This window comes from Pempheris klunzingeri, chromosome 9 (genome assembly GCF_042242105.1).
Source record: "Pempheris klunzingeri isolate RE-2024b chromosome 9, fPemKlu1.hap1, whole genome shotgun sequence".
NCBI classification, from domain to species: domain Eukaryota; kingdom Metazoa; phylum Chordata; class Actinopteri; order Acropomatiformes; family Pempheridae; genus Pempheris; species Pempheris klunzingeri.
The window spans coordinates 9,763,585-9,784,993 of NC_092020.1; the positions used below are offsets into that span (position 1 = coordinate 9,763,585).

The following is a 21,409-nucleotide window of genomic DNA, read 5'->3' on the forward strand; positions in this document are numbered from 1 at the left end:
CTGTGATGAACAATGAGTAAATGTTATCAGTGATGAACAATGAGCAAATGCTATATGTGATGAACAATGAGCAAATGATCTGCTCCGGGGGGCGTGGCCGTTTACATGGGCCGGATGGAATTGCCTTTTCTCCTGTCCTCCCCCCCGTCAGCCTGGGGTCCCGTGTCTGGGAATGGCCTCCAAACCTCTGACACTTGCAACTCATACTTACCTGGCAGGGGAGATACCATGATCAAGAAGGTGGTTCACCCAGAGCGAGGCTCGGCCATTGCACTGCGGCCGTGCTGACCTCTGCGAATTCCCCAAATGTGGGAATCTCGACTGCAAAATTTCTGGTAGTGGGGGACTGCGTTCGCGCTCTCCCCTGATCGACATGTCAAAGAGAAGCAAGATATTCTAGCGGGGCTAGTCTGTTGAGTACTGATTTCTCGTCTCCAAGTTCTGTCCGCAAAGTGGTGATGAACAATTAGCAAATGTTATCTGTGATGAACAATTCGCAAATGTTGTATGTGATGAACAATTAGCAAATGCTATGTGTGATGAACAATGAGCAAATGTTATCTGTGATGTTGTATGTGATGAACAACAAGTAAATGTTATCTGTGATGAACAATGAGTAAATGTTATCAGTGATGAACAATGAGCAAATGCTATATGTGATGAACAATTAGCAAATGTTATCTGTGATGAACAATTAGCAAATGTTATCTGTGATGAACAATGAGCAAATGATCTGCTCCGGGGGGCGTGGCCGTTTACATGGGCCGGATGGAATTGCCTTTTCTCCTCTCCTCCCCCCGTCAGCCTGGGGTCCCGTGTCTGGGAATGGCCTCCAAACCTCTGACACTTGCAACTCATACTTACCTGGCAGGGGAGATACCATGATCAAGAAGGTGGTTCACCCAGAGCGAGGCTCGGCCATTGCACTGCGGCCGTGCTGACCTCTGCGAATTCCCCAAATGTGGGAATCTCGACTGCAAAATTTCTGGTAGTGGGGGACTGCGTTCGCGCTCTCCCCTGATCGACATGTCAAAAAGAAGCAAGATATTCTAGCGGGGCTAGTCTGTTGAGTACTGATTTCTCGTCTCCAAGTTCTGTCCGCAAAGTGGTGATGAACAATTAGCAAATGTTATCTGTGATGAACAATTCGCAAATGTTGTATGTGATGAACAATTAGCAAATGCTATGTGTGATGAACAATTAGCAAATGTTATCTGTGATGTTGTATGTGATGAACAACAAGTAAATGTTATCTGTGATGAACAATGAGTAAATGTTATCAGTGATGAACAATGAGCAAATGCTATATGTGATGAACAATTAGCAAATGTTATCTGTGATGAACAATTAGCAAATGTTATCTGTGATGAACAATTAGCAAATGTTATCTGTGATGAACAATGAGCAAATGATCTGCTCCGGGGGGCGTGGCCGTTTACATGGGCTGGATGGAATTGCCTTTTCTCCTGTCCTCCCCCCCGTCAGCCTGGGGTCCCGTGTCTGGGAATGGCCTCCAAACCTCTGACACTTGCAACTCATACTTACCTGGCAGGGGAGATACCATGATCAAGAAGGTGGTTCACCCAGAGCGAGGCTCGGCCATTGCACTGCGGCCGTGCTGACCTCTGCGAATTCCCCAAATGTGGGAATCTCGACTGCAAAATTTCTGGTAGTGGGGGACTGCGTTCGCGCTCTCCCCTGATCGACATGTCAAAGAGAAGCAAGATATTCTAGCCGGGCTAGTCTGTTGAGTACTGATTTCTCGTCTCCAAGTTCTGTTGCGGATAGAACAGAAAAGTGGTGATGAACAATTAGCAAATGTTATCTGTGATGAACAATTAGCAAATGTTGTATGTGATGAACAACAAGTAAATGTTATCTGTGATGAACAATGAGTAAATGTTATCAGTGATGAACAATGAGCAAATGCTATATGTGATGAACAATGAGCAAATGATCTGCTCCGGGGGGCGTGGCCGTTTACATGGGCCGGATGGAATTGCCTTTTCTCCTCTCCTCCCCCCCGTCAGCCTGGGGTCCCGTGTCTGGGAATGGCCTCCAAACCTCTGACACTTGCAACTCATACTTACCTGGCAGGGGAGATACCATGATCAAGAAGGTGGTTCACCCAGAGCGAGGCTCGGCCATTGCACTGCGGCCATGCTGACCTCTGCGAATTCCCCAAATGTGGGAATCTCGACTGCAAAATTTCTGGTAGTGGGGGACTGCGTTCGCGCTCTCCCCTGATCGACATGTCAAAGAGAAGCAAGATATTCTAGCCGGGCTAGTCTGTTGAGTACTGATTTCTCGTCTCCAAGTTCTGTTGCGGATAGAACAGAAAAGTGGTGATGAACAATTAGCAAATGTTATCTGTGATGAACAATTAGCAAATGTTGTATGTGATGAACAACAAGTAAATGTTATCTGTGATGAACAATGAGTAAATGTTATCAGTGATGAACAATGAGCAAATGCTATATGTGATGAACAATGAGCAAATGATCTGCTCCGGGGGGCGTGGCCGTTTACATGGGCCGGATGGAATTGCCTTTTCTCCTGTCCTCCCCCCCGTCAGCCTGGGGTCCCGTGTCTGGGAATGGCCTCCAAACCTCTGACACTTGCAACTCATACTTACCTGGCAGGGGAGATACCATGATCAAGAAGGTGGTTCACCCAGAGCGAGGCTCGGCCATTGCACTGCGGCCGTGCTGACCTCTGCGAATTCCCCAAATGTGGGAATCTCGACTGCAAAATTTCTGGTAGTGGGGGACTGCGTTCGCGCTCTCCCCTGATCGACATGTCAAAGAGAAGCAAGATATTCTAGCGGGGCTAGTCTGTTGAGTACTGATTTCTCGTCTCCAAGTTCTGTCCGCAAAGTGGTGATGAACAATTAGCAAATGTTATCTGTGATGAACAATTCGCAAATGTTGTATGTGATGAACAATTAGCAAATGCTATGTGTGATGAACAATGAGCAAATGTTATCTGTGATGTTGTATGTGATGAACAACAAGTAAATGTTATCTGTGATGAACAATGAGTAAATGTTATCAGTGATGAACAATGAGCAAATGCTATATGTGATGAACAATTAGCAAATGTTATCTGTGATGAACAATTAGCAAATGTTATCTGTGATGAACAATGAGCAAATGATCTGCTCCGGGGGGCGTGGCCGTTTACATGGGCCGGATGGAATTGCCTTTTCTCCTCTCCTCCCCCCGTCAGCCTGGGGTCCCGTGTCTGGGAATGGCCTCCAAACCTCTGACACTTGCAACTCATACTTACCTGGCAGGGGAGATACCATGATCAAGAAGGTGGTTCACCCAGAGCGAGGCTCGGCCATTGCACTGCGGCCGTGCTGACCTCTGCGAATTCCCCAAATGTGGGAATCTCGACTGCAAAATTTCTGGTAGTGGGGGACTGCGTTCGCGCTCTCCCCTGATCGACATGTCAAAAAGAAGCAAGATATTCTAGCGGGGCTAGTCTGTTGAGTACTGATTTCTCGTCTCCAAGTTCTGTCTGCAAAGTGGTGATGAACAATTACCAAATGTTATCTGTGATGAACAATTCGCAAATGTTGTATGTGATGAACAATTAGCAAATGCTATGTGTGATGAACAATTAGCAAATGTTATCTGTGATGTTGTATGTGATGAACAACAAGTAAATGTTCTGCTCCGGGGGGCGTGGCCGTTTACATGGGCCGGATGGAATTGCCTTTTCTCCTCTCCTCCCCCCGTCAGCCTGGGGTCCCGTGTCTGGGAATGGCCTCCAAACCTCTGACACTTGCAACTCATACTTACCTGGCAGGGGAGATACCATGATCAAGAAGGTGGTTCACCCAGAGCGAGGCTCGGCCATTGCACTGCGGCCGTGCTGACCTCTGCGAATTCCCCAAATGTGGGAATCTCGACTGCAAAATTTCTGGTAGTGGGGGACTGCGTCCGCGCTCTCCCCTGATCGACATGTCAAAAAGAAGCAAGATATTCTAGCGGGGCTAGTCTGTTGAGTACTGATTTCTCGTCTCCAAGTTCTGTCCGCAAAGTGGTGATGAACAATTAGCAAATGTTATCTGTGATGAACAATTCGCAAATGTTGTATGTGATGAACAATTAGCAAATGCTATGTGTGATGAACAATGAGCAAATGTTATCTGTGATGTTGTATGTGATGAACAACAAGTAAATGTTATCTGTGATGAACAATGAGTAAATGTTATCAGTGATGAACAATGAGCAAATGCTATATGTGATGAACAATTAGCAAATGTTATCTGTGATGAACAATTAGCAAATGTTATCTGTGATGAACAATGAGCAAATGATCTGCTCCGGGGGGCGTGGCCGTTTACATGGGCTGGATGGAATTGCCTTTTCTCCTCTCCTCCCCCCGTCAGCCTGGGGTCCCGTGTCTGGGAATGGCCTCCAAACCTCTGACACTTGCAACTCATACTTACCTGGCAGGGGAGATACCATGATCAAGAAGGTGGTTCACCCAGAGCGAGGCTCGGCCATTGCACTGCGGCCGTGCTGACCTCTGCGAATTCCCCAAATGTGGGAATCTCGACTGCAAAATTTCTGGTAGTGGGGGACTGCGTTCGCGCTCTCCCCTGATCGACATGTCAAAGAGAAGCAAGATATTCTAGCGGGGCTAGTCTGTTGAGTACTGATTTCTCGTCTCCAAGTTCTGTTGCGGATAGAACAGAAAAGTGGTGATGAACAATTAGCAAATGTTATCTGTGATGAACAATTAGCAAATGTTGTATGTGATGAACAACAAGTAAATGTTATCTGTGATGAACAATGAGTAAATGTTATCAGTGATGAACAATGAGCAAATGCTATATGTGATGAACAATGAGCAAATGATCTGCTCCGGGGGGCGTGGCCGTTTACATGGGCCGGATGGAATTGCCTTTTCTCCTGTCCTCCCCCCCGTCAGCCTGGGGTCCCGTGTCTGGGAATGGCCTCCAAACCTCTGACACTTGCAACTCATACTTACCTGGCAGGGGAGATACCATGATCAAGAAGGTGGTTCACCCAGAGCGAGGCTCGGCCATTGCACTGCGGCCGTGCTGACCTCTGCGAATTCCCCAAATGTGGGAATCTCGACTGCAAAATTTCTGGTAGTGGGGGACTGCGTTCGCGCTCTCCCCTGATCGACATGTCAAAGAGAAGCAAGATATTCTAGCCGGGCTAGTCTGTTGAGTACTGATTTCTCGTCTCCAAGTTCTGTTGCGGATAGAACAGAAAAGTGGTGATGAACAATTAGCAAATGTTATCTGTGATGAACAATTAGCAAATGTTGTATGTGATGAACAACAAGTAAATGTTATCTGTGATGAACAATGAGTAAATGTTATCAGTGATGAACAATGAGCAAATGCTATATGTGATGAACAATGAGCAAATGATCTGCTCCGGGGGGCGTGGCCGTTTACATGGGCCGGATGGAATTGCCTTTTCTCCTGTCCTCCCCCCCGTCAGCCTGGGGTCCCGTGTCTGGGAATGGCCTCCAAACCTCTGACACTTGCAACTCATACTTACCTGGCAGGGGAGATACCATGATCAAGAAGGTGGTTCACCCAGAGCGAGGCTCGGCCATTGCACTGCGGCCGTGCTGACCTCTGCGAATTCCCCAAATGTGGGAATCTCGACTGCAAAATTTCTGGTAGTGGGGGACTGCGTTCGCGCTCTCCCCTGATCGACATGTCAAAGAGAAGCAAGATATTCTAGCGGGGCTAGTCTGTTGAGTACTGATTTCTCGTCTCCAAGTTCTGTCCGCAAAGTGGTGATGAACAATTAGCAAATGTTATCTGTGATGAACAATTCGCAAATGTTGTATGTGATGAACAATTAGCAAATGCTATGTGTGATGAACAATTAGCAAATGTTATCTGTGATGTTGTATGTGATGAACAACAAGTAAATGTTATCTGTGATGAACAATGAGTAAATGTTATCAGTGATGAACAATGAGCAAATGCTATATGTGATGAACAATTAGCAAATGTTATCTGTGATGAACAATTAGCAAATGTTATCTGTGATGAACAATGAGCAAATGATCTGCTCCGGGGGGCGTGGCCGTTTACATGGGCCGGATGGAATTGCCTTTTCTCCTCTCCTCCCCCCGTCAGCCTGGGGTCCCCTGTCTGGGAATGGCCTCCAAACCTCTGACACTTGCAACTCATACTTACCTGGCAGGGGAGATACCATGATCAAGAAGGTGGTTCACCCAGAGCGAGGCTCGGCCATTGCACTGCGGCCGTGCTGACCTCTGCGAATTCCCCAAATGTGGGAATCTCGACTGCAAAATTTCTGGTAGTGGGGGACTGCGTTCGCGCTCTCCCCTGATCGACATGTCAAAAAGAAGCAAGATATTCTAGCGGGGCTAGTCTGTTGAGTACTGATTTCTCGTCTCCAAGTTCTGTCCGCAAAGTGGTGATGAACAATTAGCAAATGTTATCTGTGATGAACAATTCGCAAATGTTGTATGTGATGAACAATTAGCAAATGCTATGTGTGATGAACAATTAGCAAATGTTATCTGTGATGTTGTATGTGATGAACAACAAGTAAATGTTATCTGTGATGAACAATGAGTAAATGTTATCAGTGATGAACAATGAGCAAATGCTATATGTGATGAACAATTAGCAAATGTTATCTGTGATGAACAATTAGCAAATGTTATCTGTGATGAACAATGAGCAAATGATCTGCTCCGGGGGGCGTGGCCGTTTACATGGGCTGGATGGAATTGCCTTTTCTCCTCTCCTCCCCCCGTCAGCCTGGGGTCCCGTGTCTGGGAATGGCCTCCAAACCTCTGACACTTGCAACTCATACTTACCTGGCAGGGGAGATACCATGATCAAGAAGGTGGTTCACCCAGAGCGAGGCTCGGCCATTGCACTGCGGCCGTGCTGACCTCTGCGAATTCCCCAAATGTGGGAATCTCGACTGCAAAATTTCTGGTAGTGGGGGACTGCGTTCGCGCTCTCCCCTGATCGACATGTCAAAGAGAAGCAAGATATTCTAGCGGGACTAGTCTGTTGAGTACTGATTTCTCGTCTCCAAGTTCTGTTGCGGATAGAACAGAAAAGTGGTGATGAACAATTAGCAAATGTTATCTGTGATGAACAATTAGCAAATGTTGTATGTGATGAACAACAAGTAAATGTTATCTGTGATGAACAATGAGTAAATGTTATCAGTGATGAACAATGAGCAAATGCTATATGTGATGAACAATGAGCAAATGATCTGCTCCGGGGGGCGTGGCCGTTTACATGGGCCGGATGGAATTGCCTTTTCTCCTGTCCTCCCCCCCGTCAGCCTGGGGTCCCGTGTCTGGGAATGGCCTCCAAACCTCTGACACTTGCAACTCATACTTACCTGGCAGGGGAGATACCATGATCAAGAAGGTGGTTCACCCAGAGCGAGGCTCGGCCATTGCACTGCGGCCGTGCTGACCTCTGCGAATTCCCCAAATGTGGGAATCTCGACTGCAAAATTTCTGGTAGTGGGGCACTGCGTTCGCGCTCTCCCCTGATCGACATGTCAAAGAGAAGCAAGATATTCTAGCGGGGCTAGTCTGTTGAGTACTGATTTCTCGTCTCCAAGTTCTGTCCGCAAAGTGGTGATGAACAATTAGCAAATGTTATCTGTGATGAACAATTCGCAAATGTTGTATGTGATGAACAATTAGCAAATGCTATGTGTGATGAACAATGAGCAAATGTTATCTGTGATGTTGTATGTGATGAACAACAAGTAAATGTTATCTGTGATGAACAATGAGTAAATGTTATCAGTGATGAACAATGAGCAAATGCTATATGTGATGAACAATTAGCAAATGTTATCTGTGATGAACAATTAGCAAATGTTATCTGTGATGAACAATGAGCAAATGATCTGCTCCGGGGGGCGTGGCCGTTTACATGGGCCGGATGGAATTGCCTTTTCTCCTCTCCTCCCCCCGTCAGCCTGGGGTCCCGTGTCTGGGAATGGCCTCCAAACCTCTGACACTTGCAACTCATACTTACCTGGCAGGGGAGATACCATGATCAAGAAGGTGGTTCACCCAGAGCGAGGCTCGGCCATTGCACTGCGGCCGTGCTGACCTCTGCGAATTCCCCAAATGTGGGAATCTCGACTGCAAAATTTCTGGTAGTGGGGGACTGCGTTCGCGCTCTCCCCTGATCGACATGTCAAAAAGAAGCAAGATATTCTAGCGGGGCTAGTCTGTTGAGTACTGATTTCTCGTCTCCAAGTTCTGTCCGCAAAGTGGTGATGAACAATTAGCAAATGTTATCTGTGATGAACAATTCGCAAATGTTGTATGTGATGAACAATTAGCAAATGCTATGTGTGATGAACAATTAGCAAATGTTATCTGTGATGTTGTATGTGATGAACAACAAGTAAATGTTATCTGTGATGAACAATGAGTAAATGTTATCAGTGATGAACAATGAGCAAATGCTATATGTGATGAACAATTAGCAAATGTTATCTGTGATGAACAATTAGCAAATGTTATCTGTGATGAACAATGAGCAAATGTTATCTGTGATGAACAATTAGCAAATGATCTGCTCCGGGGGGCGTGGCCGTTTACATGGGCCGGATGGAATTGCCTTTTCTCCTCTCCTCCCCCCGTCAGCCTGGGGTCCCGTGTCTGGGAATGGCCTCCAAACCTCTGACACTTGCAACTCATACTTACCTGGCAGGGGAGATACCATGATCAAGAAGGTGGTTCACCCAGAGCGAGGCTCGGCCATTGCACTGCGGCCGTGCTGACCTCTGCGAATTCCCCAAATGTGGGAATCTCGACTGCAAAATTTCTGGTAGTGGGGGACTGCGTTCGCGCTCTCCCCTGATCGACATGTCAAAGAGAAGCAAGATATTCTAGCGGGGCTAGTCTGTTGAGTACTGATTTCTCGTCTCCAAGTTCTGTTGCGGATAGAACAGAAAAGTGGTGATGAACAATTAGCAAATGTTATCTGTGATGAACAATTAGCAAATGTTGTATGTGATGAACAACAAGTAAATGTTATCTGTGATGAACAATGAGTAAATGTTATCAGTGATGAACAATGAGCAAATGCTATATGTGATGAACAATGAGCAAATGATCTGCTCCGGGGGGCGTGGCCGTTTACATGGGCCGGATGGAATTGCCTTTTCTCCTGTCCTCCCCCCCGTCAGCCTGGGGTCCCGTGTCTGGGAATGGCCTCCAAACCTCTGACACTTGCAACTCATACTTACCTGGCAGGGGAGATACCATGATCAAGAAGGTGGTTCACCCAGAGCGAGGCTCAGCCATTGCACTGCGGCCGTGCTGACCTCTGCGAATTCCCCAAATGTGGGAATCTCGACTGCAAAATTTCTGGTAGTGGGGCACTGCGTTCGCGCTCTCCCCTGATCGACATGTCAAAGAGAAGCAAGATATTCTAGCGGGGCTAGTCTGTTGAGTACTGATTTCTCGTCTCCAAGTTCTGTCCGCAAAGTGGTGATGAACAATTAGCAAATGTTATCTGTGATGAACAATTCGCAAATGTTGTATGTGATGAACAATTAGCAAATGCTATGTGTGATGAACAATTAGCAAATGTTATCTGTGATGTTGTATGTGATGAACAACAAGTAAATGTTCTGCTCCGGGGGGCGTGGCCGTTTACATGGGCCGGATGGAATTGCCTTTTCTCCTCTCCTCCCCCCGTCAGCCTGGGGTCCCGTGTCTGGGAATGGCCTCCAAACCTCTGACACTTGCAACTCATACTTACCTGGCAGGGGAGATACCTAGATCAAGAAGGTGGTTCACCCAGAGTGAGGCTCGGCCATTGCACTGCGGCCGTGCTGACCTCTGCGAATTCCCCAAATGTGGGAATCTCGACTGCAAAATTTCTGGTAGTGGGGGACTGCGTTCGCGCTCTCCCCTGATCGACATGTCAAAGAGAAGCAAGATATTCTAGCGGGGCTAGTCTGTTGAGTACTGATTTCTCGTCTCCAAGTTCTGTCCGCAAAGTGGTGATGAACAATTAGCAAATGTTATCTGTGATGAACAATTCGCAAATGTTGTATGTGATGAACAATTAGCAAATGCTATGTGTGATGAACAATTAGCAAATGTTATCTGTGATGTTGTATGTGATGAACAACAAGTAAATGTTATCTGTGATGAACAATGAGTAAATGTTATCAGTGATGAACAATGAGCAAATGCTATATGTGATGAACAATTAGCAAATGTTATCTGTGATGAACAATTAGCAAATGTTATCTGTGATGAACAATGAGCAAATGATCTGCTCCGGGGGGCGTGGCCGTTTACATGGGCCGGATGGAATTGCCTTTTCTCCTCTCCTCCCCCCGTCAGCCTGGGGTCCCGTGTCTGGGAATGGCCTCCAAACCTCTGACACTTGCAACTCATACTTACCTGGCAGGGGAGATACCATGATCAAGAAGGTGGTTCACCCAGAGCGAGGCTCGGCCATTGCACTGCGGCCGTGCTGACCTCTGCGAATTCCCCAAATGTGGGAATCTCGACTGCAAAATTTCTGGTAGTGGGGGACTGCGTTCGCGCTCTCCCCTGATCGACATGTCAAAGAGAAGCAAGATATTCTAGCGGGGCTAGTCTGTTGAGTACTGATTTCTCGTCTCCAAGTTCTGTCCGCAAAGTGGTGATGAACAATTAGCAAATGTTATCTGTGATGAACAATTCGCAAATGTTGTATGTGATGAACAATTAGCAAATGCTATGTGTGATGAACAATTAGCAAATGTTATCTGTGATGTTGTATGTGATGAACAACAAGTAAATGTTATCTGTGATGAACAATGAGTAAATGTTATCAGTGATGAACAATGAGCAAATGCTATATGTGATGAACAATTAGCAAATGTTATCTGTGATGAACAATTAGCAAATGATCTGCTCCGGGGGGCGTGGCCGTTTACATGGGCCGGATGGAATTGCCTTTTCTCCTCTCCTCCCCACCGTCAGCCTGGGGTCCCGTGTCTGGGAATGGCCTCCAAACCTCTGACACTTGCAACTCATACTTACCTGGCAGGGGAGATACCATGATCAAGAAGGTGGTTCACCCAGAGCGAGGCTCGGCCATTGCACTGCGGCCGTGCTGACCTCTGCGAATTCCCCAAATGTGGGAATCTCGACTGCAAAATTTCTGGTAGTGGGGGACTGCGTTCGCGCTCTCCCCTGATCGACATGTCAAAGAGAGGCAAGATATTCTAGCGGGGCTAGTCTGTTGAGTACTGATTTCTCGTCTCCAAGTTCTGTCCGCAAAGTGGTGATGAACAATTAGCAAATGTTATCTGTGATGAACAATTCGCAAATGTTGTATGTGATGAACAATTAGCAAATGCTATGTGTGATGAACAATTAGCAAATGTTATCTGTGATGTTGTATGTGATGAACAACAAGTAAATGTTCTGCTCCGGGGGGCGTGGCCGTTTACATGGGCCGGATGGAATTGCCTTTTCTCCTCTCCTCCCCCCGTCAGCCTGGGGTCCCGTGTCTGGGAATGGCCTCCAAACCTCTGACACTTGCAACTCATACTTACCTGGCAGGGGAGATACCTAGATCAAGAAGGTGGTTCACCCAGAGTGAGGCTCGGCCATTGCACTGCGGCCGTGCTGACCTCTGCGAATTCCCCAAATGTGGGAATCTCGACTGCAAAATTTCTGGTAGTGGGGGACTGCGTTCGCGCTCTCCCCTGATCGACATGTCAAAGAGAAGCAAGATATTCTAGCGGGGCTAGTCTGTTGAGTACTGATTTCTCGTCTCCAAGTTCTGTCCGCAAAGTGGTGATGAACAATTAGCAAATGTTATCTGTGATGAACAATTCGCAAATGTTGTATGTGATGAACAATTAGCAAATGCTATGTGTGATGAACAATTAGCAAATGTTATCTGTGATGTTGTATGTGATGAACAACAAGTAAATGTTATCTGTGATGAACAATGAGTAAATGTTATCAGTGATGAACAATGAGCAAATGCTATATGTGATGAACAATTAGCAAATGTTATCTGTGATGAACAATTAGCAAATGTTATCTGTGATGAACAATGAGCAAATGATCTGCTCCGGGGGGCGTGGCCGTTTACATGGGCCGGATGGAATTGCCTTTTCTCCTCTCCTCCCCCCGTCAGCCTGGGGTCCCGTGTCTGGGAATGGCCTCCAAACCTCTGACACTTGCAACTCATACTTACCTGGCAGGGGAGATACCATGATCAAGAAGGTGGTTCACCCAGAGCGAGGCTCGGCCATTGCACTGCGGCCGTGCTGACCTCTGCGAATTCCCCAAATGTGGGAATCTCGACTGCAAAATTTCTGGTAGTGGGGGACTGCGTTCGCGCTCTCCCCTGATCGACATGTCAAAGAGAAGCAAGATATTCTAGCCGGGCTAGTCTGTTGAGTACTGATTTCTCGTCTCCAAGTTCTGTTGCGGATAGAACAGAAAAGTGGTGATGAACAATTAGCAAATGTTATCTGTGATGAACAATTAGCAAATGTTGTATGTGATGAACAACAAGTAAATGTTATCTGTGATGAACAATGAGTAAATGTTATCAGTGATGAACAATGAGCAAATGCTATATGTGATGAACAATGAGCAAATGATCTGCTCCGGGGGGCGTGGCCGTTTACATGGGCCGGATGGAATTGCCTTTTCTCCTGTCCTCCCCCCCGTCAGCCTGGGGTCCCGTGTCTGGGAATGGCCTCCAAACCTCTGACACTTGCAACTCATACTTACCTGGCAGGGGAGATACCATGATCAAGAAGGTGGTTCACCCAGAGCGAGGCTCGGCCATTGCACTGCGGCCGTGCTGACCTCTGCGAATTCCCCAAATGTGGGAATCTCGACTGCAAAATTTCTGGTAGTGGGGGACTGCGTTCGCGCTCTCCCCTGATCGACATGTCAAAGAGAAGCAAGATATTCTAGCGGGGCTAGTCTGTTGAGTACTGATTTCTCGTCTCCAAGTTCTGTCCGCAAAGTGGTGATGAACAATTAGCAAATGTTATCTGTGATGAACAATTCGCAAATGTTGTATGTGATGAACAATTAGCAAATGCTATGTGTGATGAACAATGAGCAAATGTTATCTGTGATGTTGTATGTGATGAACAACAAGTAAATGTTATCTGTGATGAACAATGAGTAAATGTTATCAGTGATGAACAATGAGCAAATGCTATATGTGATGAACAATTAGCAAATGTTATCTGTGATGAACAATTAGCAAATGTTATCTGTGATGAACAATGAGCAAATGATCTGCTCCGGGGGGCGTGGCCGTTTACATGGGCCGGATGGAATTGCCTTTTCTCCTCTCCTCCCCCCGTCAGCCTGGGGTCCCGTGTCTGGGAATGGCCTCCAAACCTCTGACACTTGCAACTCATACTTACCTGGCAGGGGAGATACCATGATCAAGAAGGTGGTTCACCCAGAGCGAGGCTCGGCCATTGCACTGCGGCCGTGCTGACCTCTGCGAATTCCCCAAATGTGGGAATCTCGACTGCAAAATTTCTGGTAGTGGGGGACTGCGTTCGCGCTCTCCCCTGATCGACATGTCAAAAAGAAGCAAGATATTCTAGCGGGGCTAGTCTGTTGAGTACTGATTTCTCGTCTCCAAGTTCTGTCCGCAAAGTGGTGATGAACAATTAGCAAATGTTATCTGTGATGAACAATTCGCAAATGTTGTATGTGATGAACAATTAGCAAATGCTATGTGTGATGAACAATTAGCAAATGTTATCTGTGATGTTGTATGTGATGAACAACAAGTAAATGTTATCTGTGATGAACAATGAGTAAATGTTATCAGTGATGAACAATGAGCAAATGCTATATGTGATGAACAATGAGCAAATGATCTGCTCCGGGGGGCGTGGCCGTTTACATGGGCCGGATGGAATTGCCTTTTCTCCTCTCCTCCCCCCCGTCAGCCTGGGGTCCCGTGTCTGGGAATGGCCTCCAAACCTCTGACACTTGCAACTCATACTTACCTGGCAGGGGAGATACCATGATCAAGAAGGTGGTTCACCCAGAGCGAGGCTCGGCCATTGCACTGCGGCCATGCTGACCTCTGCGAATTCCCCAAATGTGGGAATCTCGACTGCAAAATTTCTGGTAGTGGGGGACTGCGTTCGCGCTCTCCCCTGATCGACATGTCAAAGAGAAGCAAGATATTCTAGCCGGGCTAGTCTGTTGAGTACTGATTTCTCGTCTCCAAGTTCTGTTGCGGATAGAACAGAAAAGTGGTGATGAACAATTAGCAAATGTTATCTGTGATGAACAATTAGCAAATGTTGTATGTGATGAACAACAAGTAAATGTTATCTGTGATGAACAATGAGTAAATGTTATCAGTGATGAACAATGAGCAAATGCTATATGTGATGAACAATGAGCAAATGATCTGCTCCGGGGGGCGTGGCCGTTTACATGGGCCGGATGGAATTGCCTTTTCTCCTGTCCTCCCCCCCGTCAGCCTGGGGTCCCGTGTCTGGGAATGGCCTCCAAACCTCTGACACTTGCAACTCATACTTACCTGGCAGGGGAGATACCATGATCAAGAAGGTGGTTCACCCAGAGCGAGGCTCGGCCATTGCACTGCGGCCGTGCTGACCTCTGCGAATTCCCCAAATGTGGGAATCTCGACTGCAAAATTTCTGGTAGTGGGGGACTGCGTTCGCGCTCTCCCCTGATCGACATGTCAAAGAGAAGCAAGATATTCTAGCGGGGCTAGTCTGTTGAGTACTGATTTCTCGTCTCCAAGTTCTGTCCGCAAAGTGGTGATGAACAATTAGCAAATGTTATCTGTGATGAACAATTCGCAAATGTTGTATGTGATGAACAATTAGCAAATGCTATGTGTGATGAACAATGAGCAAATGTTATCTGTGATGTTGTATGTGATGAACAACAAGTAAATGTTATCTGTGATGAACAATGAGTAAATGTTATCAGTGATGAACAATGAGCAAATGCTATATGTGATGAACAATTAGCAAATGTTATCTGTGATGAACAATTAGCAAATGTTATCTGTGATGAACAATGAGCAAATGATCTGCTCCGGGGGGCGTGGCCGTTTACATGGGCCGGATGGAATTGCCTTTTCTCCTCTCCTCCCCCCGTCAGCCTGGGGTCCCGTGTCTGGGAATGGCCTCCAAACCTCTGACACTTGCAACTCATACTTACCTGGCAGGGGAGATACCATGATCAAGAAGGTGGTTCACCCAGAGCGAGGCTCGGCCATTGCACTGCGGCCGTGCTGACCTCTGCGAATTCCCCAAATGTGGGAATCTCGACTGCAAAATTTCTGGTAGTGGGGGACTGCGTTCGCGCTCTCCCCTGATCGACATGTCAAAAAGAAGCAAGATATTCTAGCGGGGCTAGTCTGTTGAGTACTGATTTCTCGTCTCCAAGTTCTGTCTGCAAAGTGGTGATGAACAATTACCAAATGTTATCTGTGATGAACAATTCGCAAATGTTGTATGTGATGAACAATTAGCAAATGCTATGTGTGATGAACAATTAGCAAATGTTATCTGTGATGTTGTATGTGATGAACAACAAGTAAATGTTCTGCTCCGGGGGGCGTGGCCGTTTACATGGGCCGGATGGAATTGCCTTTTCTCCTCTCCTCCCCCCGTCAGCCTGGGGTCCCGTGTCTGGGAATGGCCTCCAAACCTCTGACACTTGCAACTCATACTTACCTGGCAGGGGAGATACCATGATCAAGAAGGTGGTTCACCCAGAGCGAGGCTCGGCCATTGCACTGCGGCCGTGCTGACCTCTGCGAATTCCCCAAATGTGGGAATCTCGACTGCAAAATTTCTGGTAGTGGGGGACTGCGTCCGCGCTCTCCCCTGATCGACATGTCAAAAAGAAGCAAGATATTCTAGCGGGGCTAGTCTGTTGAGTACTGATTTCTCGTCTCCAAGTTCTGTCCGCAAAGTGGTGATGAACAATTAGCAAATGTTATCTGTGATGAACAATTCGCAAATGTTGTATGTGATGAACAATTAGCAAATGCTATGTGTGATGAACAATGAGCAAATGTTATCTGTGATGTTGTATGTGATGAACAACAAGTAAATGTTATCTGTGATGAACAATGAGTAAATGTTATCAGTGATGAACAATGAGCAAATGCTATATGTGATGAACAATTAGCAAATGTTATCTGTGATGAACAATTAGCAAATGTTATCTGTGATGAACAATGAGCAAATGATCTGCTCCGGGGGGCGTGGCCGTTTACATGGGCTGGATGGAATTGCCTTTTCTCCTCTCCTCCCCCCGTCAGCCTGGGGTCCCGTGTCTGGGAATGGCCTCCAAACCTCTGACACTTGCAACTCATACTTACCTGGCAGGGGAGATACCATGATCAAGAAGGTGGTTCACCCAGAGCGAGGCTCGGCCATTGCACTGCGGCCGTGCTGACCTCTGCGAATTCCCCAAATGTGGGAATCTCGACTGCAAAATTTCTGGTAGTGGGGGACTGCGTTCGCGCTCTCCCCTGATCGACATGTCAAAGAGAAGCAAGATATTCTAGCGGGGCTAGTCTGTTGAGTACTGATTTCTCGTCTCCAAGTTCTGTTGCGGATAGAACAGAAAAGTGGTGATGAACAATTAGCAAATGTTATCTGTGATGAACAATTAGCAAATGTTGTATGTGATGAACAACAAGTAAATGTTATCTGTGATGAACAATGAGTAAATGTTATCAGTGATGAACAATGAGCAAATGCTATATGTGATGAACAATGAGCAAATGATCTGCTCCGGGGGGCGTGGCCGTTTACATGGGCCGGATGGAATTGCCTTTTCTCCTGTCCTCCCCCCCGTCAGCCTGGGGTCCCGTGTCTGGGAATGGCCTCCAAACCTCTGACACTTGCAACTCATACTTACCTGGCAGGGGAGATACCATGATCAAGAAGGTGGTTCACCCAGAGCGAGGCTCGGCCATTGCACTGCGGCCGTGCTGACCTCTGCGAATTCCCCAAATGTGGGAATCTCGACTGCAAAATTTCTGGTAGTGGGGGACTGCGTTCGCGCTCTCCCCTGATCGACATGTCAAAGAGAAGCAAGATATTCTAGCCGGGCTAGTCTGTTGAGTACTGATTTCTCGTCTCCAAGTTCTGTTGCGGATAGAACAGAAAAGTGGTGATGAACAATTAGCAAATGTTATCTGTGATGAACAATTAGCAAATGTTGTATGTGATGAACAACAAGTAAATGTTATCTGTGATGAACAATGAGTAAATGTTATCAGTGATGAACAATGAGCAAATGCTATATGTGATGAACAATGAGCAAATGATCTGCTCCGGGGGGCGTGGCCGTTTACATGGGCCGGATGGAATTGCCTTTTCTCCTGTCCTCCCCCCCGTCAGCCTGGGGTCCCGTGTCTGGGAATGGCCTCCAAACCTCTGACACTTGCAACTCATACTTACCTGGCAGGGGAGATACCATGATCAAGAAGGTGGTTCACCCAGAGCGAGGCTCGGCCATTGCACTGCGGCCGTGCTGACCTCTGCGAATTCCCCAAATGTGGGAATCTCGACTGCAAAATTTCTGGTAGTGGGGGACTGCGTTCGCGCTCTCCCCTGATCGACATGTCAAAGAGAAGCAAGATATTCTAGCGGGGCTAGTCTGTTGAGTACTGATTTCTCGTCTCCAAGTTCTGTCCGCAAAGTGGTGATGAACAATTAGCAAATGTTATCTGTGATGAACAATTCGCAAATGTTGTATGTGATGAACAATTAGCAAATGCTATGTGTGATGAACAATTAGCAAATGTTATCTGTGATGTTGTATGTGATGAACAACAAGTAAATGTTATCTGTGATGAACAATGAGTAAATGTTATCAGTGATGAACAATGAGCAAATGCTATATGTGATGAACAATTAGCAAATGTTATCTGTGATGAACAATTAGCAAATGTTATCTGTGATGAACAATGAGCAAATGATCTGCTCCGGGGGGCGTGGCCGTTTACATGGGCCGGATGGAATTGCCTTTTCTCCTCTCCTCCCCCCGTCAGCCTGGGGTCCCCTGTCTGGGAATGGCCTCCAAACCTCTGACACTTGCAACTCATACTTACCTGGCAGGGGAGATACCATGATCAAGAAGGTGGTTCACCCAGAGCGAGGCTCGGCCATTGCACTGCGGCCGTGCTGACCTCTGCGAATTCCCCAAATGTGGGAATCTCGACTGCAAAATTTCTGGTAGTGGGGGACTGCGTTCGCGCTCTCCCCTGATCGACATGTCAAAAAGAAGCAAGATATTCTAGCGGGGCTAGTCTGTTGAGTACTGATTTCTCGTCTCCAAGTTCTGTCCGCAAAGTGGTGATGAACAATTAGCAAATGTTATCTGTGATGAACAATTCGCAAATGTTGTATGTGATGAACAATTAGCAAATGCTATGTGTGATGAACAATTAGCAAATGTTATCTGTGATGTTGTATGTGATGAACAACAAGTAAATGTTATCTGTGATGAACAATGAGTAAATGTTATCAGTGATGAACAATGAGCAAATGCTATATGTGATGAACAATTAGCAAATGTTATCTGTGATGAACAATTAGCAAATGTTATCTGTGATGAACAATGAGCAAATGATCTGCTCCGGGGGGCGTGGCCGTTTACATGGGCTGGATGGAATTGCCTTTTCTCCTCTCCTCCCCCCGTCAGCCTGGGGTCCCGTGTCTGGGAATGGCCTCCAAACCTCTGACACTTGCAACTCATACTTACCTGGCAGGGGAGATACCATGATCAAGAAGGTGGTTCACCCAGAGCGAGGCTCGGCCATTGCACTGCGGCCGTGCTGACCTCTGCGAATTCCCCAAATGTGGGAATCTCGACTGCAAAATTTCTGGTAGTGGGGGACTGCGTTCGCGCTCTCCCCTGATCGACATGTCAAAGAGAAGCAAGATATTCTAGCGGGACTAGTCTGTTGAGTACTGATTTCTCGTCTCCAAGTTCTGTTGCGGATAGAACAGAAAAGTGGTGATGAACAATTAGCAAATGTTATCTGTGATGAACAATTAGCAAATGTTGTATGTGATGAACAACAAGTAAATGTTATCTGTGATGAACAATGAGTAAATGTTATCAGTGATGAACAATGAGCAAATGCTATATGTGATGAACAATGAGCAAATGATCTGCTCCGGGGGGCGTGGCCGTTTACATGGGCCGGATGGAATTGCCTTTTCTCCTGTCCTCCCCCCCGTCAGCCTGGGGTCCCGTGTCTGGGAATGGCCTCCAAACCTCTGACACTTGCAACTCATACTTACCTGGCAGGGGAGATACCATGATCAAGAAGGTGGTTCACCCAGAGCGAGGCTCGGCCATTGCACTGCGGCCGTGCTGACCTCTGCGAATTCCCCAAATGTGGGAATCTCGACTGCAAAATTTCTGGTAGTGGGGCACTGCGTTCGCGCTCTCCCCTGATCGACATGTCAAAGAGAAGCAAGATATTCTAGCGGGGCTAGTCTGTTGAGTACTGATTTCTCGTCTCCAAGTTCTGTCCGCAAAGTGGTGATGAACAATTAGCAAATGTTATCTGTGATGAACAATTCGCAAATGTTGTATGTGATGAACAATTAGCAAATGCTATGTGTGATGAACAATGAGCAAATGTTATCTGTGATGTTGTATGTGATGAACAACAAGTAAATGTTATCTGTGATGAACAATGAGTAAATGTTATCAGTGATGAACAATGAGCAAATGCTATATGTGATGAACAATTAGCAAATGTTATCTGTGATGAACAATTAGCAAATGTTATCTGTGATGAACAATGAGCAAATGATCTGCTCCGGGGGGCGTGGCCGTTTACATGGGCCGGATGGAATTGCCTTTTCTCCTCTCCTCCCCCCGTCAGCCTGGGGTCCCGTGTCTGGGAATGGCCTCCAAACCTCTGACACTTGCAACTCATACTTACCTGGCAGGGGAGATACCATGATCAAGAAGGTGGTTCACCCAGAGCGAGGCTCGGCCATTGCACTGCGGCCGTGCTGACCTCTGCGAATTCCCCAAATGTGGGAATCTCGACTGCAAAATTTCTGGTAGTGGGGGACTGCGTTCGCGCTCTCCCCTGATCGACATGTCAAAAAGAAGCAAGATATTCTAGCGGGGCTAGTCTGTTGAGTACTGATTTCTCGTCTCCAAGTTCTGTCCGCAAAGTGGTGATGAACAATTAGCAAATGTTATCTGTGATGAACAATTCGCAAATGTTGTATGTGATGAACAATTAGCAAATGCTATGTGTGATGAACAATTAGCAAATGTTATCTGTGATGTTGTATGTGATGAACAACAAGTAAATGTTATCTGTGATGAACAATGAGTAAATGTTATCAGTGATGAACAATGAGCAAATGCTATATGTGATGAACAATTAGCAAATGTTATCTGTGATGAACAATTAGCAAATGTTATCTGTGATGAACAATGAGCAAATGTTATCTGTGATGAACAATTAGCAAATGATCTGCTCCGGGGGGCGTGGCCGTTTACATGGGCCGGATGGAATTGCCTTTTCTCCTCTCCTCCCCCCGTCAGCCTGGGGTCCCGTGTCTGGGAATGGCCTCCAAACCTCTGACACTTGCAACTCATACTTACCTGGCAGGGGAGATACCATGATCAAGAAGGTGGTTCACCCAGAGCGAGGCTCGGCCATTGCACTGCGGCCGTGCTGACCTCTGCGAATTCCCCAAATGTGGGAATCTCGACTGCAAAATTTCTGGTAGTGGGGGACTGCGTTCGCGCTCTCCCCTGATCGACATGTCAAAGAGAAGCAAGATATTCTAGCGGGGCTAGTCTGTTGAGTACTGATTTCTCGTCTCCAAGTTCTGTTGCGGATAGAACAGAAAAGTGGTGATGAACAATTAGCAAATGTTATCTGTGATGAACAATTAGCAAATGTTGTATGTGATGAACAACAAGTAAATGTTATCTGTGATGAACAATGAGTAAATGTTATCAGTGATGAACAATGAGCAAATGCTATATGTGATGAACAATGAGCAAATGATCTGCTCCGGGGGGCGTGGCCGTTTACATGGGCCGGATGGAATTGCCTTTTCTCCTGTCCTCCCCCCCGTCAGCCTGGGGTCCCGTGTCTGGGAATGGCCTCCAAACCTCTGACACTTGCAACTCATACTTACCTGGCAGGGGAGATACCATGATCAAGAAGGTGGTTCACCCAGAGCGAGGCTCAGCCATTGCACTGCGGCCGTGCTGACCTCTGCGAATTCCCCAAATGTGGGAATCTCGACTGCAAAATTTCTGGTAGTGGGGCACTGCGTTCGCGCTCTCCCCTGATCGACATGTCAAAGAGAAG

At 46.8% G+C, this 21,409-nt stretch overlaps 36 non-coding genes across 36 annotated transcripts; all 36 read left to right on the top strand.

Annotated features, from left to right (window-relative positions):
- Window positions 1-203: 203 nt before the first annotated feature.
- Window positions 204-367, top strand: LOC139207851 (U1 spliceosomal RNA). Its single transcript, XR_011585148.1, has one exon. It is a non-coding gene; the product is annotated as a U1 spliceosomal RNA (small nuclear RNA).
- A 489-nt stretch (window positions 368-856) lies between these two features.
- On the top strand, window positions 857-1,020 carry LOC139207852 (U1 spliceosomal RNA). Its single transcript, XR_011585149.1, has one exon. It is a non-coding gene; the product is annotated as a U1 spliceosomal RNA (small nuclear RNA).
- A 517-nt stretch (window positions 1,021-1,537) lies between these two features.
- On the top strand, window positions 1,538-1,701 carry LOC139207853 (U1 spliceosomal RNA). Its single transcript, XR_011585150.1, has one exon. It is a non-coding gene; the product is annotated as a U1 spliceosomal RNA (small nuclear RNA).
- Window positions 1,702-2,082: 381 nt separating this feature from the next.
- Window positions 2,083-2,246, top strand: LOC139207810 (U1 spliceosomal RNA). Its single transcript, XR_011585110.1, has one exon. It is a non-coding gene; the product is annotated as a U1 spliceosomal RNA (small nuclear RNA).
- A 381-nt stretch (window positions 2,247-2,627) lies between these two features.
- Window positions 2,628-2,791, top strand: LOC139207854 (U1 spliceosomal RNA). Its single transcript, XR_011585151.1, has one exon. It is a non-coding gene; the product is annotated as a U1 spliceosomal RNA (small nuclear RNA).
- A 489-nt stretch (window positions 2,792-3,280) lies between these two features.
- Window positions 3,281-3,444, top strand: LOC139207855 (U1 spliceosomal RNA). The gene has a single exon (XR_011585152.1). It is a non-coding gene; the product is annotated as a U1 spliceosomal RNA (small nuclear RNA).
- Window positions 3,445-3,798: 354 nt separating this feature from the next.
- On the top strand, window positions 3,799-3,962 carry LOC139207794 (U1 spliceosomal RNA). The gene has a single exon (XR_011585095.1). It is a non-coding gene; the product is annotated as a U1 spliceosomal RNA (small nuclear RNA).
- Window positions 3,963-4,451: 489 nt separating this feature from the next.
- LOC139207856 (U1 spliceosomal RNA) lies at window positions 4,452-4,615 on the top strand. The gene has a single exon (XR_011585153.1). It is a non-coding gene; the product is annotated as a U1 spliceosomal RNA (small nuclear RNA).
- A 381-nt stretch (window positions 4,616-4,996) lies between these two features.
- Window positions 4,997-5,160, top strand: LOC139207857 (U1 spliceosomal RNA). The gene has a single exon (XR_011585154.1). It is a non-coding gene; the product is annotated as a U1 spliceosomal RNA (small nuclear RNA).
- A 381-nt stretch (window positions 5,161-5,541) lies between these two features.
- LOC139207858 (U1 spliceosomal RNA) lies at window positions 5,542-5,705 on the top strand. The gene has a single exon (XR_011585155.1). It is a non-coding gene; the product is annotated as a U1 spliceosomal RNA (small nuclear RNA).
- Window positions 5,706-6,194: 489 nt separating this feature from the next.
- LOC139207861 (U1 spliceosomal RNA) lies at window positions 6,195-6,358 on the top strand. The gene has a single exon (XR_011585157.1). It is a non-coding gene; the product is annotated as a U1 spliceosomal RNA (small nuclear RNA).
- A 489-nt stretch (window positions 6,359-6,847) lies between these two features.
- LOC139207862 (U1 spliceosomal RNA) lies at window positions 6,848-7,011 on the top strand. Its single transcript, XR_011585158.1, has one exon. It is a non-coding gene; the product is annotated as a U1 spliceosomal RNA (small nuclear RNA).
- A 381-nt stretch (window positions 7,012-7,392) lies between these two features.
- LOC139207803 (U1 spliceosomal RNA) lies at window positions 7,393-7,556 on the top strand. The gene has a single exon (XR_011585103.1). It is a non-coding gene; the product is annotated as a U1 spliceosomal RNA (small nuclear RNA).
- A 489-nt stretch (window positions 7,557-8,045) lies between these two features.
- Window positions 8,046-8,209, top strand: LOC139207863 (U1 spliceosomal RNA). The gene has a single exon (XR_011585159.1). It is a non-coding gene; the product is annotated as a U1 spliceosomal RNA (small nuclear RNA).
- A 516-nt stretch (window positions 8,210-8,725) lies between these two features.
- Window positions 8,726-8,889, top strand: LOC139207864 (U1 spliceosomal RNA). Its single transcript, XR_011585160.1, has one exon. It is a non-coding gene; the product is annotated as a U1 spliceosomal RNA (small nuclear RNA).
- A 381-nt stretch (window positions 8,890-9,270) lies between these two features.
- LOC139207813 (U1 spliceosomal RNA) lies at window positions 9,271-9,434 on the top strand. The gene has a single exon (XR_011585113.1). It is a non-coding gene; the product is annotated as a U1 spliceosomal RNA (small nuclear RNA).
- Window positions 9,435-9,788: 354 nt separating this feature from the next.
- Window positions 9,789-9,952, top strand: LOC139207821 (U1 spliceosomal RNA). Its single transcript, XR_011585120.1, has one exon. It is a non-coding gene; the product is annotated as a U1 spliceosomal RNA (small nuclear RNA).
- A 489-nt stretch (window positions 9,953-10,441) lies between these two features.
- Window positions 10,442-10,605, top strand: LOC139207865 (U1 spliceosomal RNA). Its single transcript, XR_011585161.1, has one exon. It is a non-coding gene; the product is annotated as a U1 spliceosomal RNA (small nuclear RNA).
- Window positions 10,606-11,068: 463 nt separating this feature from the next.
- Window positions 11,069-11,232, top strand: LOC139207866 (U1 spliceosomal RNA). The gene has a single exon (XR_011585162.1). It is a non-coding gene; the product is annotated as a U1 spliceosomal RNA (small nuclear RNA).
- A 354-nt stretch (window positions 11,233-11,586) lies between these two features.
- On the top strand, window positions 11,587-11,750 carry LOC139207822 (U1 spliceosomal RNA). Its single transcript, XR_011585121.1, has one exon. It is a non-coding gene; the product is annotated as a U1 spliceosomal RNA (small nuclear RNA).
- A 489-nt stretch (window positions 11,751-12,239) lies between these two features.
- LOC139207867 (U1 spliceosomal RNA) lies at window positions 12,240-12,403 on the top strand. The gene has a single exon (XR_011585163.1). It is a non-coding gene; the product is annotated as a U1 spliceosomal RNA (small nuclear RNA).
- Window positions 12,404-12,784: 381 nt separating this feature from the next.
- LOC139207868 (U1 spliceosomal RNA) lies at window positions 12,785-12,948 on the top strand. Its single transcript, XR_011585164.1, has one exon. It is a non-coding gene; the product is annotated as a U1 spliceosomal RNA (small nuclear RNA).
- A 489-nt stretch (window positions 12,949-13,437) lies between these two features.
- LOC139207869 (U1 spliceosomal RNA) lies at window positions 13,438-13,601 on the top strand. The gene has a single exon (XR_011585165.1). It is a non-coding gene; the product is annotated as a U1 spliceosomal RNA (small nuclear RNA).
- A 436-nt stretch (window positions 13,602-14,037) lies between these two features.
- LOC139207811 (U1 spliceosomal RNA) lies at window positions 14,038-14,201 on the top strand. Its single transcript, XR_011585111.1, has one exon. It is a non-coding gene; the product is annotated as a U1 spliceosomal RNA (small nuclear RNA).
- A 381-nt stretch (window positions 14,202-14,582) lies between these two features.
- On the top strand, window positions 14,583-14,746 carry LOC139207870 (U1 spliceosomal RNA). Its single transcript, XR_011585166.1, has one exon. It is a non-coding gene; the product is annotated as a U1 spliceosomal RNA (small nuclear RNA).
- A 489-nt stretch (window positions 14,747-15,235) lies between these two features.
- On the top strand, window positions 15,236-15,399 carry LOC139207872 (U1 spliceosomal RNA). Its single transcript, XR_011585168.1, has one exon. It is a non-coding gene; the product is annotated as a U1 spliceosomal RNA (small nuclear RNA).
- A 354-nt stretch (window positions 15,400-15,753) lies between these two features.
- LOC139207795 (U1 spliceosomal RNA) lies at window positions 15,754-15,917 on the top strand. Its single transcript, XR_011585096.1, has one exon. It is a non-coding gene; the product is annotated as a U1 spliceosomal RNA (small nuclear RNA).
- Window positions 15,918-16,406: 489 nt separating this feature from the next.
- Window positions 16,407-16,570, top strand: LOC139207873 (U1 spliceosomal RNA). The gene has a single exon (XR_011585169.1). It is a non-coding gene; the product is annotated as a U1 spliceosomal RNA (small nuclear RNA).
- A 381-nt stretch (window positions 16,571-16,951) lies between these two features.
- Window positions 16,952-17,115, top strand: LOC139207874 (U1 spliceosomal RNA). Its single transcript, XR_011585170.1, has one exon. It is a non-coding gene; the product is annotated as a U1 spliceosomal RNA (small nuclear RNA).
- A 381-nt stretch (window positions 17,116-17,496) lies between these two features.
- LOC139207875 (U1 spliceosomal RNA) lies at window positions 17,497-17,660 on the top strand. Its single transcript, XR_011585171.1, has one exon. It is a non-coding gene; the product is annotated as a U1 spliceosomal RNA (small nuclear RNA).
- Window positions 17,661-18,149: 489 nt separating this feature from the next.
- On the top strand, window positions 18,150-18,313 carry LOC139207877 (U1 spliceosomal RNA). The gene has a single exon (XR_011585172.1). It is a non-coding gene; the product is annotated as a U1 spliceosomal RNA (small nuclear RNA).
- Window positions 18,314-18,802: 489 nt separating this feature from the next.
- Window positions 18,803-18,966, top strand: LOC139207744 (U1 spliceosomal RNA). Its single transcript, XR_011585048.1, has one exon. It is a non-coding gene; the product is annotated as a U1 spliceosomal RNA (small nuclear RNA).
- Window positions 18,967-19,347: 381 nt separating this feature from the next.
- On the top strand, window positions 19,348-19,511 carry LOC139207804 (U1 spliceosomal RNA). Its single transcript, XR_011585104.1, has one exon. It is a non-coding gene; the product is annotated as a U1 spliceosomal RNA (small nuclear RNA).
- Window positions 19,512-20,000: 489 nt separating this feature from the next.
- LOC139207745 (U1 spliceosomal RNA) lies at window positions 20,001-20,164 on the top strand. Its single transcript, XR_011585049.1, has one exon. It is a non-coding gene; the product is annotated as a U1 spliceosomal RNA (small nuclear RNA).
- A 516-nt stretch (window positions 20,165-20,680) lies between these two features.
- Window positions 20,681-20,844, top strand: LOC139207746 (U1 spliceosomal RNA). Its single transcript, XR_011585050.1, has one exon. It is a non-coding gene; the product is annotated as a U1 spliceosomal RNA (small nuclear RNA).
- A 381-nt stretch (window positions 20,845-21,225) lies between these two features.
- Window positions 21,226-21,389, top strand: LOC139207814 (U1 spliceosomal RNA). Its single transcript, XR_011585114.1, has one exon. It is a non-coding gene; the product is annotated as a U1 spliceosomal RNA (small nuclear RNA).
- The last annotated feature ends 20 nt before the right edge of the window (window positions 21,390-21,409 follow it).